General features: G+C 35.5%; 2 long non-coding RNA genes across 3 annotated transcripts; one reads left to right on the top strand and one right to left on the bottom strand.

The window, feature by feature from the left end:
• The first annotated feature begins 714 nt into the window (after positions 1 to 714).
• LOC146468330 (uncharacterized) lies at positions 715 to 8126 on the top strand. Of its 2 annotated transcripts, XR_014867567.1 has the most exons (4): positions 715 to 964; positions 1222 to 1362; positions 3032 to 3109; positions 5790 to 8126. It is a non-coding gene; the product is annotated as an uncharacterized LOC146468330 (long non-coding RNA). The 2 variants fall into 2 exon arrangements; XR_014867568.1 differs by lacking the exon at positions 3032 to 3109.
• A 2821-nt stretch (positions 8127 to 10947) lies between these two features.
• On the bottom strand, positions 10948 to 13433 carry LOC146468329 (uncharacterized). The gene is made up of 2 exons (XR_014867559.1): positions 13223 to 13433; positions 10948 to 12623 (listed from the first exon to the last, which is right to left on the bottom strand). It is a non-coding gene; the product is annotated as an uncharacterized LOC146468329 (long non-coding RNA).
• Between the last annotated feature and the right edge of the window lie 1947 nt (positions 13434 to 15380).

Here is a 15380-nt window from a genome sequence, read left to right as displayed (position 1 = left end):
ACATTGCAGCGACACCGGATTTGAAAATCACGATTAGGAAACATTTTAGTTATTATTGTTAAGCGTTTTGGTTATTCAGCCGAATTTTAAGGCAAAATTTTCATCCATCGCAGCCGACCACATTTAAAGTCCTTCTTCGTTCCCAGTTCCAAACATTGGTTCTAGTACTCAATCCCTGCCGGCTGAAATGGTTCCGAAAGGAGGGTTTGCAAAAGTTCTAGTGTTTAGAAGCCAAAGAGATTAAAAGAAACGGTGGCCCTGCTAAGTCACCGTAATAATAATAATAATAATAATAATAATAATAATAATAATAATAATAATAATAATAATAATAATAATAATAATAATGATGATGATGATGATGAAATCAATAAATTAGACGGCGGTTGTGTTAAACATGTTCAACTAAAACTATTTTGAATCTGATCTAAAAAAAAAACGATAGAAAATTTGATCTTATAAAAACTCTTAAAAACTAAGTTGTGTTCGTAAGTTACGTCATTAGATCACGCCAATTCTTTTTTTGCAGTGGACAATTTTAAACGTGCACCAACATAAGCGCACTGGCAAAGAAACTGGAAGCACGTGCATTTTGTCACTCAATCGTTGTATGTTTCTCATTGTCTTTGACGGTCATCTGCATTTCTTATCATTCAATTTGAATTGCAAATATAATGCTAAAGATCATCTTTAATTCATATCTCGTCTTCTTGCACATGGCGCTGTTCGCAAAGTTAACCATTTAGTATCTCAGAAATCCTTGTTTCTGAGCTTTTATGGAGTATAATTTCTACCTAAAGAACTTCAAGGCAACTGCAAAGTGTTAGGGAACCACAAGACTGTAAAACACGCACCCGGGAACAAGCACCACTGAAGGCAAAACGACGCAGACAGCAAGGCTCTGACGTTCGTCAATGCTGGATTAACGTAAATGAAAGTTCAAGGAACATTCATTCTATTACAGGTAATTTCTCTACGACGTAACAAGTTTTCGAAATGAAAGTCAAGTTGCAAGTTAAAGTAGAGTAACTTTCGTGGCCGGTCATTGGTTTTGGTAAAAGTTAATACTCTAGAGGGGGGAGGGGGGGGAGTGACGGTGCTGGTGAGAAGGAGGCATCTTCCCTACTCCTCTCCCCCAAAGGTCTAAGAAAATCTCAAAAAGCCCCATTGATAATCTTTAATCCCATCAATTTATACCTATATTTTGTTCTAAATTTTTAGGAGAAATGTTTACAAGAGATTCCAGAATTTCATTGGAGCAAGCAGCATATTACCATCCTTGTTTTCTCAGTGAAACTCACAAGTTGTTCCGTCAGCACAAATGGCATACATCAGCAATGTCAAATGGCCCTACATTTGAAGGTGATTAATTAAACAGTTGTGAAAATTTTAAGCGAAGTAACTGATAGTCCTTACCTTGTTATTCTCTAAGATAGAGGTTAGGTTGGCAAATCAGGGGCCGGGGTTTTAAAGTGAAATCGAAATGTTTTCTTTGGGTATATTTAGTGATACATAATACCGGATCCTGTAGTGAAGGATCTAATCAGCAAAAAAAAAAAAAAGAAAGAAAATAGGGGAAACAAAACGGCGACTTAACCCACCCGACAGTCTCAGAACATTTTCTTTCAAAATAACCATAACGCTTCTGACATGCTACTTATTCCTCTCGAACTCATCAAATCTAATCGTGACAGTGAAGACAGTGTACGCAAAGCTAGAGAGGCATACCTCATCGACAGAGGTCAAACTATTGAACCCTTAGGTCTTAATAGGAGAGATGAGACATGAACATTTTTCCCGTCTTTCATCTTCCTAAGTTATGTATAACACTCATTGTGGCGTATTTTGTTTTCGTCTTCCACGTTGTAACGTTAGCTATTTTGCTTTTTTTATTATACCTGTCTATCAGTAGTATTTCAAATCGTAACGTTTTTGTTCATGTAACTTTAGCCTATGTTTTTCAGGCATCTATTGTAACTGTTTAAAAGTGTCACGTATCTTGCCACAGGGTTAGTCTCAAACATACCGTGCCTTTCAAAATATTGGAAAATATTAATCAGCCTTACTCTTTTTTTTAGATTATTACTCTTTTTTTTAGATTATTTGCATATCAGTATAGCCTATTTAATTAGGGGATTTGCCACTCAAAATTTATAAATAAACATGAAAATTTTCTTTGGCCGCACTCTATAAACGGCATTCGACCAAACGACTTCAATGCCAACATTGCAATCTTTTGTCTTTCGACACAAGAGGGTAGAGGAGGCGAGAAACTTCTTTCCTGCACAGTTTTAGGCATTGACAGCTTTGGTGGCACATCCCTTCTTAGACGTTTCCGCCCCACCACACACAGGGTAACAAGAACAACAATAAATGAAATAAAATATACCGTTTCGACACATGCTTCCGGAGATATATTTCCTTGGCTTCTGTGAAGGCTGCTTCCCTTGGCTTCTGTCTTTGGGTCTGTCTTTGATCGCACAAAACAGGTGGAATTTAACGCGGTGAATTGTTCAAGGAACTCTTCCTTTCGTTCCTCGGAACCCTCCCAAAAACCGTATACGTAATCGTTGTCAACGCGTTCTTCGGAGAGGTTTTCCTGTAGAAACTTAATTTCTTTTGTAACAAGCGTGGATTGCTCACCGGATGCATCGGAAATGTTCCCAGGAATGCTAACAGGTATTGAAATTTCGGAGGACATGTTACTAGAACCCCGAACAATCATAAACCGTACTACAGATAAACCTGATTTAATGAAAAGCGCGCGAATTCTTACCGCTGGTTCAAGACTGGTTTAAACCAATCTTAGATTCCGGCAAAACTATGTATTGAGCTGCGAAGCGTTAGGACTTTTGTCGAAATATGATTTGAGATTTTTCCATCCATTCAGCAGTTTTAGAGCTTGCCCTATACAGCGCGGGCATGCTCATTTAGAAGGAAAAACGATAATGACTACAGTGTCACTGTGATCTCTCCAGGGCTAGTAAAAAGTCATGTAAAAAATATTAATCAAAAGTGATTTTAATTTTAGGGCAAACGGTGAATGCAATCTAGTGGAGTTAATCAAAAGTACAATTTAAAGACAACATAAATGATTGTCGACAAAAAAGTAAGTATTTTAATTGCTTGACAACATGTGACAAGAGTGACAGAAGTACTAGGCCATTTAAACAGCAATTTTATATTGTTTAATTTGAAACGTGCCACCAAGCAGGGTAAGATTACGTAAGAGTAAGTTTGTTGGTGCTCGATACCTTGTCTTGTTCTAAAATTATATCTAGAAGACGTTATTCAACATGAAGTATCATTGCGTGAAAAGACCAGGTATTAATACCAGTGCACTGATCTGGTAGACGCCTTTACACGTTAATGTTTGGTTTTACTTTACGAATGCGCCGCGCAAATTCTATTGACATCGGAAGCTGACTGAGCGCACAGCTGTTTCAGAGGCATGAGTTAAGTTGCTGAGGATGGTTTTCGAAGTTCACGGCTCTTGAAAATTCGAAGCGTAGGAATCTTACAATATTAAGCTTGCATCGTGATTAAATATTAAGTTACTCTATAACAACGCGTAACGCTTTTACCTGGTCATAAATGACTTCCACGCTCTCTTTTCTCGTGACCTATAAGAACGATATTTTTTTTCTCGTGAGTATCGATACCTAATGTCAATGACATCGAATTTTTGGTTTTGATATCAGTCCATTCTAACACGTGCTGACACTGCTCGTAGCGTTACACGTTATGGTAGGTCGATACCAGAAAATGTTCAACCCAACAATTCCGACCGAGGAGAATGATGAAGATGTTCATATGGTTAAAGAGAACTTCCACTCTTTCCAATAAATTGACGTTAATTTGTTGAAAATGGTGTTTAAATTTCAAAGCTTGATTGAAAAAGTGGATATTTTATTGTAGAGAAAGAGGTTGTTGTTTTCCATCGTGGAAGAGTAGAGGTTCCTTTCATCACACGCTACAACTTTCTTGCGCGCGATAATTTTTCCAATGTTAGCCTCAGTGTTACAACGTGTGTCTCGGCCCTAAGAAAAATGGGGAAATTTTCGAAATCTCGTTAGTATGAAGCATCATGTAATGTCAAAATGGAGTTTTAAAGGAACATAAAATAAAATGAAAATGAAATTTGAAAAGAGTAGCCCATGAAGCGCAGTGAGGGAAGTTCCACTCGCTCGCAAATGTAAATTTCTTGACAAAACGACTTGATTTTGGACAGTAGACCAAATTTTCGAGCGGCAAATGGTATTTCTGTTCACTTGGGTTAAATCGTCTAAAATGCACTCTGAAGTCTAGAAAATAAGTGTTAGTTTCAATTAAGGGTCATTCTTCCGAAATTGTTTCGGGTATGCGGTCAATTCAAAATTTTGCGAGATTTTAAGAAAGAGAGTTCTCAGCCTACGTAGCAGTCGTTTTCTTTCCAAGAGAAAGAGAAAGAGGGCTACTGTTAGCAAAATTCTGCGTGTCGATGCACACAAGATTCGAATTTTCTCGCAATTATAGGTCACTTCAAGTAAAGTTTAATTTCGAATTTTAGTTTACAGCCGGGTTTGATGAAAAAATCGTGAAAATTATTCCCCTCTGGTGATTATAGTCAGTTATAAACTTTTTAAATATGCATCTTGCTTATTTTTTAGCAGGCCAAAACATTTTCAAGTGCAATCTTGGATTTTAAAATGAAGATTTTCCCGATAAGCCACACGCCAATCTATTTGATTCGCTCATTACAACAACAAGTAAATGAAACTAGGTTTTTCATGGAAAGTTCTTGTTTATAGTGAGTCTTCGTGTTCGTTTTGCATTTGGGAAGTTTAGAAAACGTAACAGTTTTTCTTTAAATCAATTGCAAGACGTGTTTGGCAAACTTAGTTTGTCTAGAAATGGATTTTTTCAGAGAAGTTTAAGATACCACAATCGTCCATGTTTGAATCAAATTTGACTGACTAACGCATGTTCAAGATTATAAAGTTTTGCGCAAACTTAACATTTTTGCCTCTCGTTCGTTATTAGGGTAACTGCTGTTCAGTTTTGTCTAATTTTCCCGCCAAAAGACTTACAAAAACAAAGGGCGCTTCAAATACGCATGCGCCGTTTTTTTTATATACCGTTTATGTCTGTTTGAAAATTTTGATTTTTCCCGCCAAAGAACTTATCCCATTTATGCCGTCGCCGAGTTTCGCATGTTTTTGTCTAGCAACTTGTAGTTCAATTGACTCTAAGTTCCTGATTAGACTTAGTGTCGTTTGACCGAAATATCTTTTACAGTTTATGGCACATAAAATAATAATAATAATAATAATAATAATAATAATAATAATAATAATAATAATAATAATAATAATAAAAACCAGGCCATTTGAGGTACGCAAAAGAGTAGAAGACCCCATGCAGGGCGAACCACCAAAAACAACTAATTTTAAATGTACTAAGAAACAAAAGGTTAAAAATTCAAAAATCAAATCAAAACAGAAATTAGTAGGATACGAGTAACTAAATGAGAAGACTGTCAATCCAAGAATTTCCTTACATTACATTTGGCCGTTCGCGTACCAAAGGTTTATACGTAGTTAAACCAACTGTTACATGCATTCAATTGCATCCCTGTTGAGCAAAAAGTCAATAGCATGTCGAAGAGACAACTTTTTTTTTTTAATATTTTCGTCACGAAAGCAAAAGATTTTGAACCTTTAATGATTGCCTTGTCACAGACTGAACCGATATAAAAAAAAACGTGATTAAAATTAACTTTCTAATTGAATATTTTGCTTAATTTTCAGGACGCTTTGTAGATGACAAGTGTTACCAACACAAGCATGGGAACAAGAGCAAGTCAAGCACTTATTTAGTCAAGGTAGAACATAAGAATTATTCTTTTTTCAAAAGCCGACAAAGATCGAACTTTATTTCTTCGGTGAAACGAATTTTATGCAAAACACGAAGACGCACTATATCAAAGAGCCCCATTATCATTTAATTTTTCACGTGAATTTTTAACACATTTTTGTATTTTGTTTATCGCTTTAAGACATTTTCACTCTTCGGCAAGCCACATTTCCTGGATTTCGTAAAAGAACAGAGCGAAATGTTATTTTCTACGTGAACGAAACTATTAATTTTATAGCTGAGGCATTTTCGGTTTAAGGAGGCTCGCCACTGTTTTTCTGACATTGGGGTAGATCTTTTCAAATCAATGTTTCGCATGGTTTGCTTTGATGTCCGTCATACTACACCACCTATTCATCCTATGATCAAATTTTATGTTTTTGTTAGTTTCCAAGCAATAGCTGTTACCATAGCAACGGTGTCACCAAGTACTTCATTTTAAATAACGTCGATTATCTAGAAATCTAGCTAAACACTTTACAACGAAACTTTCAGGATTTAGCCAACTTGTTGGCGAAATTAGAAAAAATCTATAAGAGCCGGCGTTTTGAAGTAAATATAGCATGGACTCATGTTACTTATTGCGGGATTTTTTTGTTAAAATCGCAAGGAAAATAAAACTTTCTCGTTTCGGTCCAAAGGTCTTTTATCACAGCAAAACATTCTAAAAGTACCTTGAGCTTCTTTGGTGGCTGCGATGTCAAGTTATTTGTGTTTTAAAACGGCTAAAATAAGTCGGAAGCTTGTAATTTGCATTCAAAACTGCAGATTTTACTTTTCAATTGCGAGGCGTTTAGAATGATAATTCGTTTTGATGTTCCAGCGAGTTTTAGGTTTAAGAACCATTTCGGGTGTTAGATAAGAAGGCTGAAAGTCCGTAAAGTTTAAGTCGCTGTTCCCGTTCTCTGAACATGAGTTTTATTTTGTTTTTCCTGGTCTATTTCACTGCTATTCTCGTGCAATGAATATTTATGCATACCACGCTTGGGTCCAGTCACGAGTTTATCATTCACGCCTTACAATAAAGCATCTTATGATATCAACAACAAATAATTAGCTAATAAGAAAAGTCTTCAACTGCTTTCTTCGTTACTATTGTAACAGCTGTTGCTTCGAAACCAACGAAAACATATAATTTGATCATTGGTTGAAAAGGTGGTGTAGTATGATGGTAATCGAAGCAAGTCTTCCATGCTAAATATTGATTTGAAAATATCCACCCCAATGTCAGAAAACTTTTGCGAGGCTCGTTAATTTAAATTATTGCAATTGTCTACAGGTTTGGTCAACTTCAGCACTTTGAAATTTGTAAATCTACTTGATTTTGTTGCTGTTTTTTTAAAATTTCATTTGAACAATTACTTGATATTTATATAAACAAATTCATTCCAAAGCGATCGTAGCCAAAACTCTACATCTCAATATATGGATTCTGATTTTCTTGAAGTTTAATTCAAATTTTAGTGTACAGGCGAGTTTGATGGAAGAAATCGTGAAACGTTGTACTCACCGGTGATTATGGTCAGTTATAAACTTTGCAATATACATTTTGCTTATTTTTTAGCGGGCCAAGATATTTTCAAGTGCAATCTCGGTTAAAATCATGCATTCTTTGAAAATGACGATTTTCACTAATATATTTGATTCCCTCGTTATAGCAACAAATAAGTGAAACTGGGTTTTTCACGGAAAAATCTTGTTTATAGTGCGTCTTCGTGTTTATTTTGCGTTTGCGGAGTTTAGAAAACTAATAGTTTTTCTATGAATCAATTGAAAGACATTTTTGGCGAATTTAGTTTGTTTAGAAATGGAAATTTTCAGCAAAGTTTAAGATTCCATAATCGTTTTAATCAAATTTGATTGACTAGCGCATACATGTCCAATATTACATTTTGAGTAACTTAATATTTTTTCGGCTCTCGTTTGCTGTTATGGTAACTTCTGTTTAATTTTGTCAAATTTTCCCGCCAAAAGACTTGGAAAAAATACGGGCGCTTAAAATACGCATGCGCTGTTTTTTTTTTTTTTTTAATTTTTCCATGTCTTTACCATCTGTTTTAAAATTTTGAATTTTCCCGCCAAAAGACTTAGAAAAAATACGGACGCCAAAAATACGCATGCGCCGTTTTTTTTTTTAATTTTTCAAAGCCAACTTTTATTTTGTATTGCATTGAGTAAGTAAGCTTAAGAATAAAAATATAATTAAAGAACTTAATTCACAATAAAAGTCACACTCCAGCAAACAACTGTTTCATTTTTATTATGTTTTTTATTTTCTTTGTCTTATACAATGAATAATTTTAGTTAATTAATTAAGTAAAAATTAATTACAAGGTGTGAAGAAAAACTTTTCCTATATATACTAAGTCTTTTGGCGGGAAAATTTGGTAAAATTTGCACAGCGTTTCCCCTGGCAACAAATTTGGCCAAAAATTAACGGGATACTCTTTGAACATTTCTCGCTCACAAAAAATTCAAAGAGTTACCCTACAAATTTTGCCCGCCAGATAAACATAAATCATGTCAGAAAGAAACTTCAAGCAACTGTCAATTTTTGTTTAATTTCTGGACAATTCAAAAACCGAAAGTTTGAAATTTTTAACGAAATGTTTGTTTTAGTGAAGTTTCATTTCCGAGATGGCTTATGCTTTAACAATCTAAAGTCATCTTCACAAGGCTAAATAAAGTTTGCAAACTTGTGTTGTCAAATACAAGTTGGCGTGAATAAACATTGCATGCAAATAAGGTTTTCAAACATGCTGAGAAACTGTTTCTTTCCTTTTCTTTTTTCGTTTTTGCAACGTTTAAGACGCAAAATCCTATTTGACAACACGAGATTCAAAACCTTAGTTTACCGAGTGAAGGTGACTTAAGAAATATCGAAGCGACATTGCAATTTAAGACAAAATTTTGCAACAGAAGAAGAAACGTTTTTAGATTGCCGCGAAATACGGATTGTTTCAGGAAAGTTTGGTTAACATTGACTTGATATTTGAATATCTTTTACTTTCTTACTGTTGCAAAATTGTCGAACTTGCAATGTTGTTTCTTGTGACCTTGTTCAACCGGCAGAGTACTAAACTCCACGCCCATATACAGTGTTACACAGGACAAGACATCTGTCTGAGTGCCGGAAAGCATCTAGAACATGATATATGTACAACCCACGCCCAAATTTGAAAGCTATTCTGGTTTGCAAGTATTAAGACAATTTGTCCTTAGCGATGTTCAAAACTTTTCCCGTCTATGTTTCGTTTTTTTTTTTTCTGAGATTTTACTTTTGTGATCGCTAACGAATTTTTTCACTGTCAATAGTTGAATTCATTCCTCTTTTTCAAATTCTCTTTGGTCAAAATATTGAAAAAATGGTCCTCTGCAAACAATATGTAATTCTGGTTATTTAATTTCACTGATCGAGATGACGGATACCTTGCCTGTAAGTTTGGTAAATCTTGCGTTTTAGCAATTTCTTTTCAACTATCAGAAGAATACTACCCCCTCTTTAGATCTCTTTAGTTTCAGCCAATGTTCTTCCAATTTCAACGCTGCTGCTCCTTAGTGATTCTTTTTATTTGTCGCAATTTCCTTTTGTCTATTACCTTTCGTTTCTTTGCCAATTCTTATTGAAAGTTAGAAGTTTGAGCTTTCACTCATTCCCCTTGTCCAGTGCAACACTATATAACGGTTAAACAAGGTCTTAAATATCCAGTAATCTACTAAAACTAATGTCTGGTTGAGATAATGCAAACAATTTAAGCCTTAAAACATAAACTACACTGAGAGATCGAGCCAACGCCTGAACGCAAAAAAATTTTTTGCATGCAATTCTAATCTGCCAGTCGAATGATGTTTGTTTATCATAATTTGTTAGAAGTACTATGATTTGTCAGAAGTAATAGAAGACCAAAAAAAAAATTACTCAAATCTGCTTCTTTCGAACATCAAAAAGTTCCTTACATGCGACCGAAAGGTTCATTGTTTTTTTTTTTTTTGTGTAAAGTTCTCATTTTCACTCACATGATTTCTCATTTTGCTTCTTATTTCAAATTGGAATTTCAAAAGAGAAGATATTTTTAATAACTTTTTACACACTCCTTGCTATATCAGCGGAGTGATTCCAACGAACAACCTTTTTTAGAAATTCACAAAAGTGTTTTAGGTAGGAAAAAATACAAATCTCACTACGATACCAGAAAATAGCTGATACAAACTAAATTTAATAGTTTTGAAAAACATTTCTGAAGTAGGACCTCGCTTCCTTCAAATGAAGTTTTGGTATTTTCTGAATATTGTAAAGTTTTTTATGAATAGAAGTAGTAAATATTCAAATAAACGAAAACGAACTATTAAAAATTGACTTGCAGTTATCATTCAATGGCAAGTTTTGACTCTCCCATGCAGGGGAATTTATGCCGAGAAATAAAACGATTGCTGTCAACAAACCAAGTTAGCAAATAAGTTTCTTTTTCCGAACTTTTGAAAAAAATTCAAGATTTCGCATACATGAAAACTTCAAAGACAAGTTGAGAGATTCTATTGCAATTGACCAGCCGTAAGATATATCTTTTGAAAATTTAAAATACATGATTCGAGGAAATAAACACATATGAATGCATAATCTTGTATTCTACTAGTGTTAAAGTCAAGTTTGTTTCGAATTAAATTTTGTCCTTAGCCTTCCTGTCAAATCATAGTACTTAAAAGAACAAAATGGTGAACGGCATAAGGCCCATTTTCAAAGAATTGAATTACTAGATGCTCCCTAACTGAGTTCCAATTGGCTGAATTTTTTTTTTCACGGAAATATAGCACTTTTTTCCAATAGTCTTTTGCAGCCTTTAACTGTTTTTCCACCTAATTCGACTGCCGAAGACGTTTTAAAGCGGCTTTGTAAACACTACTTCAACCAGACACTAGTTTACATCTGATATAATATGTCAAGAGAACATAAGGGATTAAACAAGCTTTTAATTTTTTGTCCCCTTCCCCCGAAAGACTTTGTTTAGAATAATAATAATAATAATAATAATAATAATAATAATAATAATAATAATAATAATAATAATAATAATAATAAAACGATTTGGTTAAATCGCTTCAATTAATTTCTCACAAGGTAATTTGTACAATGTGAAATGTAGGAAGAAATGCTCGTGTGCTCTGACAATTTGGTAATACAGCCCTTTTCTTTGGAGTAAGGATTCATTTTGGAGCCTTATGTTCCCTTGACAACTACAAAAACTTACAAGGTGCAACTGCCAGGTGCCATGTCTAATGGTCGAATGGTCTTTTATGACTCATAGCTAATTTTGAGAGCCACGCCGTGAGAAAACATCAAAAACAGAAGAAATATTTCCAACGCTTATACATTCGTTGTCTTCTTCCCCTAAAGCTCTTTTAAAATTTGAAACCAACGGTCACACAAAATCTCTGCGACAAAACTCATAAGGACTTTGTACACTCTTGATTACCCCAAATCTAGATAATCCAGTTTTTAAAAGTACAGCGAGACAAAAACCAAATATAACCAGCCAAATTGAGAACAGGCTTGAAAACCCTATTTAAATTGGGTAGCCCACCCACACCTCCACCGCATCCCTAATCAATGTATCTTAAATTCCACAAAACGTTTGTGACACGAATTATTCAATCAGCCAAGAGATGCCGGTAATCGTTTTTTCACCGTAGTGGAGTTTAGTAGCCAAATTTTGTTGTTGTTTAAATGGGAGAAAAAACCTTTTGATTTTGATAGCAAGACCGGAAAAATAGGTGCTAGTATTTTGTCAGTGTCACTCTCAAGTTTTTCCACTTCTTGTCGTTTTCGTTGTTCTTAATCCTCTTTGATGAATTTTGAGTCGCATCATTCACATTACTATCCTTCATTTCATTCAAGGGGAGGGGTGCCGCCTACCACCCAGCCCTCACCCCTCGATAGCCCTCACCCCTTGATAAATCTTTTTAATCATTAACAGACAGCATTTTTAACGCGATTTAGTATATCTGTTTTGAAAAGTTTTATCCTGTTACTTTCGATATGACAATAACATTTTCGTTTCCGTAACCATGGCATCTGGCAGTTAAACCTTGTAATATAACTATCCGATAAACAACCCAACTTTGAGCGATCGCCGTCTTACTTATAGGAATTTCGTTGTCAACTTAAAGATCAGCCAAGATAAATAAGATGAAAGATTCATCGAAGTTTCAAGTACTATGAAATGTAGAAAATTTAGGAAGAATGTAAATTCAACCGATCAAACGAAAAAACATGTGAATGTACAAGATCGCTCGAAGTTGACGTTAATTAAGTGTTCTCAATGTAAAAATATCTCTTAATGGACGATTGCTAGTATATTTGGACAAAAACAAGAAACGCAACCTGCACTTTGAATGGTTTAACAACAATAACAACAAGAAAGAATCTGTAAACTTTTCGAGCTGAAGAATTTTGGCTCAACTACACGAGAATATGACATCAATTTGCTTCAGAGGTCTTGAACCTCCCGGTTGGTGATCAATATAAAAACAAGATTTTACGGTGTCATTTCCCAAAAACTTTCTTTATAGCTTTGTCATATAAGATCGTCCATCAGAGGTATTTTTTTAGCAAAATAAAACAATCAATTTTCTTAGCTTATCTTCAATCCCCTCAGTTTCCTGCAGTCCATCCTTTGTTCTGTGATTCTTTTCGTCTTCTTGTCCATTGTTCTTTCCTCTGACGACTTCACCTTTAAGAAAGAAATAAAAAAAAAACTCATGAGCTATTTTTTCAGAAAATATAAAGTACACCCATTAATGCTAAGGTTTAAAGGGATCCTTTCCTTCCTAGCTGTAGAGATTACTTGGTTTACCTCTAGAGGTAAATTGAATTTGACAACTAAATTTTCATTGAAGGCTTTAAATTAGCTCAAGGAAGTATAACTGGAGTACATTTTCAAACTTCAGAACGTCAGAGAAACTTTAATACGAAATATTTTCATCGCAACAAAGCCCGTGAAAGGACCAAAGGTGCTACGTCAAAGCACGTGCTCAGTGTTTCGAACAAGTTGATCCGGAATCGCTTGAACATTGAACGGTGAACAAAACCAACTTCCTGGCAGCCTTTTCCTTTCTTTCCTTCTCTTTCTCAGGATAGAATTTTGTGTGATAGCAACTGAAATTGTACGTTCGCGAATTATGCTATTATTGTACTTCGGAAAATACGTTGAACTGAATCTGTTCAAGCTAGCAGACCAAAATAATTCCAGGTCCTGCTCGCTTACTGAGAGTTCAAAAGTTTGTGGGCTGAAGTCCTATGAAAATATATACCCACAAGAGATGTACTTACCATATCTATTTGTTTGTTTGCAGCCAAGTCCTCTTGCTTCCATTTCAGTACATTTTCAAGCGCAGAGTTCGTCCTCACACGTCTTCACTTGTCCGCAAGTTCGTTGCTCTGACGCGAAATGTAGAATAATGAATATGCATTAGATGCTGGACCCAATCAACAACTGCAAAAAACGGCACCAGTGCGAATTTTGACAAGAACACATGCCTTAATTAATGAATTAATTTGCTTCGTCGTGCCAAACGCCGGCGTATCAAAATGGCGACCATTCCTGAAGGCGCCTCAAACCAGGGTATAGATATATATTAATTACGGAAATATTGGTTCTCCCTCTCACAGGCGCAATTTAATTTCGTTTTTGAAAGTGAAATACTTCTGGAAAAAAATTCTCAACAGTTGTCACTTCTAACACTGATCAAGAGAGGATCAAGGGGTACCCCTTGATCCTCTCTTGCACTGCTTTACTTTGATTTGACAAAAAGATCATGCAGTTTCTTTTGTGCACGAAATAGAATAAGACGTATCAAAGCAAATCCAATTGTGGCTCTTGGGGCCAGATTCAGAAGCTAATGCTTTAAATATTTACAAAACTTAATTAAAATACACAACTACGTAATTCTCCTGCATGGTAACCAGTCTTGAGCTTGTCTGAACAATTTTGATTTCACGGCAAAAAATTAAGACCCCCCCCCCCCCGCCCAATTGTTCTATCTAAAGGAGCAGAATGATTGGACATTAATTCCCCGACACACGTTTGCCTTCTCATCCGCACCTAAGCCTCATTGAAAATATGCCCCACCCTCTCCACCCTGCAAAGTAATCATGAATTGAAGTGCTAAGAGCATAACTGTCTTATGTTGAATTTCGCTGGCTCAATATCAGTAACCTTGTAACCAGTGATAAAAGAGAGAGCAATGTTTTCTGACTAAATTGAAGCCACATGTAAAAATTCACACTTTTGAGCAAAACGAAAAATCAGTCTAAAATCAGTTTTACATAAGAATTTTATATTCTCTTAGCCCTTCAGTTGTCGCATGCGCACATTGGCAACTTAAAGACATATCCTATAATCTTAAGCTTTACCTCCATTCAATCTTTTTTGTTTTTCATGATGGAGATTAGCTGGAGGGGTATAAGTACTGTTTTGGAGTCAGGAGCAAGATTCGTGAGGCCCTACCATCTAACGCTACTGCTAGACCGGGCTTTTTCCCGCCTTTTGGAGCCTCCATAACTTCGTAATTAAAGTTATGACAATGTGACCGGCTTGGAGGATAGATAGGACGTTCAAAGAAGTCTCCTTTGAGGTCCGCAACGGGAAGTGATGACGCCATATGATGTGGTAATCACGTAATGGTTGCCAAATGGAGGCTATCTTGGATCCGCCATCTTTAATTTCTGGATTTCCCCAAGACTTCAGGAAAGCGCCGAAATTGAACGAAAAGTACTCAAAGCCAATAAAAGAACACTAATATGAGCTAAAAACGTAAACGTTGCAGTAAGACAGACAGACAAGGCAAGTTACTATTTCGTTGGCCTGCAGCATCACATGACTGTTTTACAGGTATGGACACTGCTTCCGTATGGCAAACAGGATGTAATTTATCACGCCTACATTTCAAACATATGCTTACAAAGGGAATCCTCTTAGCTTATCTAAGCAGTTGCTTCAGTAAGCCTTAATGTCCGCATCTACGATTGTCGTATGATTTTCAATTGTTTCAATTTGGGTGTCGTACTCGACAAGCTGTAGTTTTCATTTTCACAAAATCATACAACAACGTCACACCCGTTAAATCGACGTACCAAGCAAATATTAAATCCAGGTCTTTTTTACCCTTCAGGCGGATTATCAAAACGCTGTTGCAATCGCCGATGTTTTGGATGCGCGTTTCTTGTGGATCATTAGAATTGCTTTGCTTAGTATAAGAACTACTTCAAGCTCTGTAGAGCATAATGAACCATACTACAAATATCATTGTTTTGAAAGAACGACCTTCTCCTTCAGTACAAGAAAACAGCAAGAAAGGAAAACTGGACAAAACAGAATGACAGAACAAAAGATCGGTGCAATTTTTTTTATATACAGTCCGTCACTTAACGAGTATGACGCTGTTATTTTATACTAGGAAACAACATATGCATTTGCTCGCTAATTATA

This window comes from Pavona decussata, unplaced genomic scaffold (genome assembly GCF_977016875.1).
Source record: "Pavona decussata unplaced genomic scaffold, jaPavDecu1.1 SCAFFOLD_133, whole genome shotgun sequence".
In the NCBI taxonomy this organism is placed as follows: Eukaryota; Metazoa; Cnidaria; class Anthozoa; order Scleractinia; family Agariciidae; genus Pavona; species Pavona decussata.
This window is presented reverse-complemented; position numbering and strand designations above follow the sequence as displayed.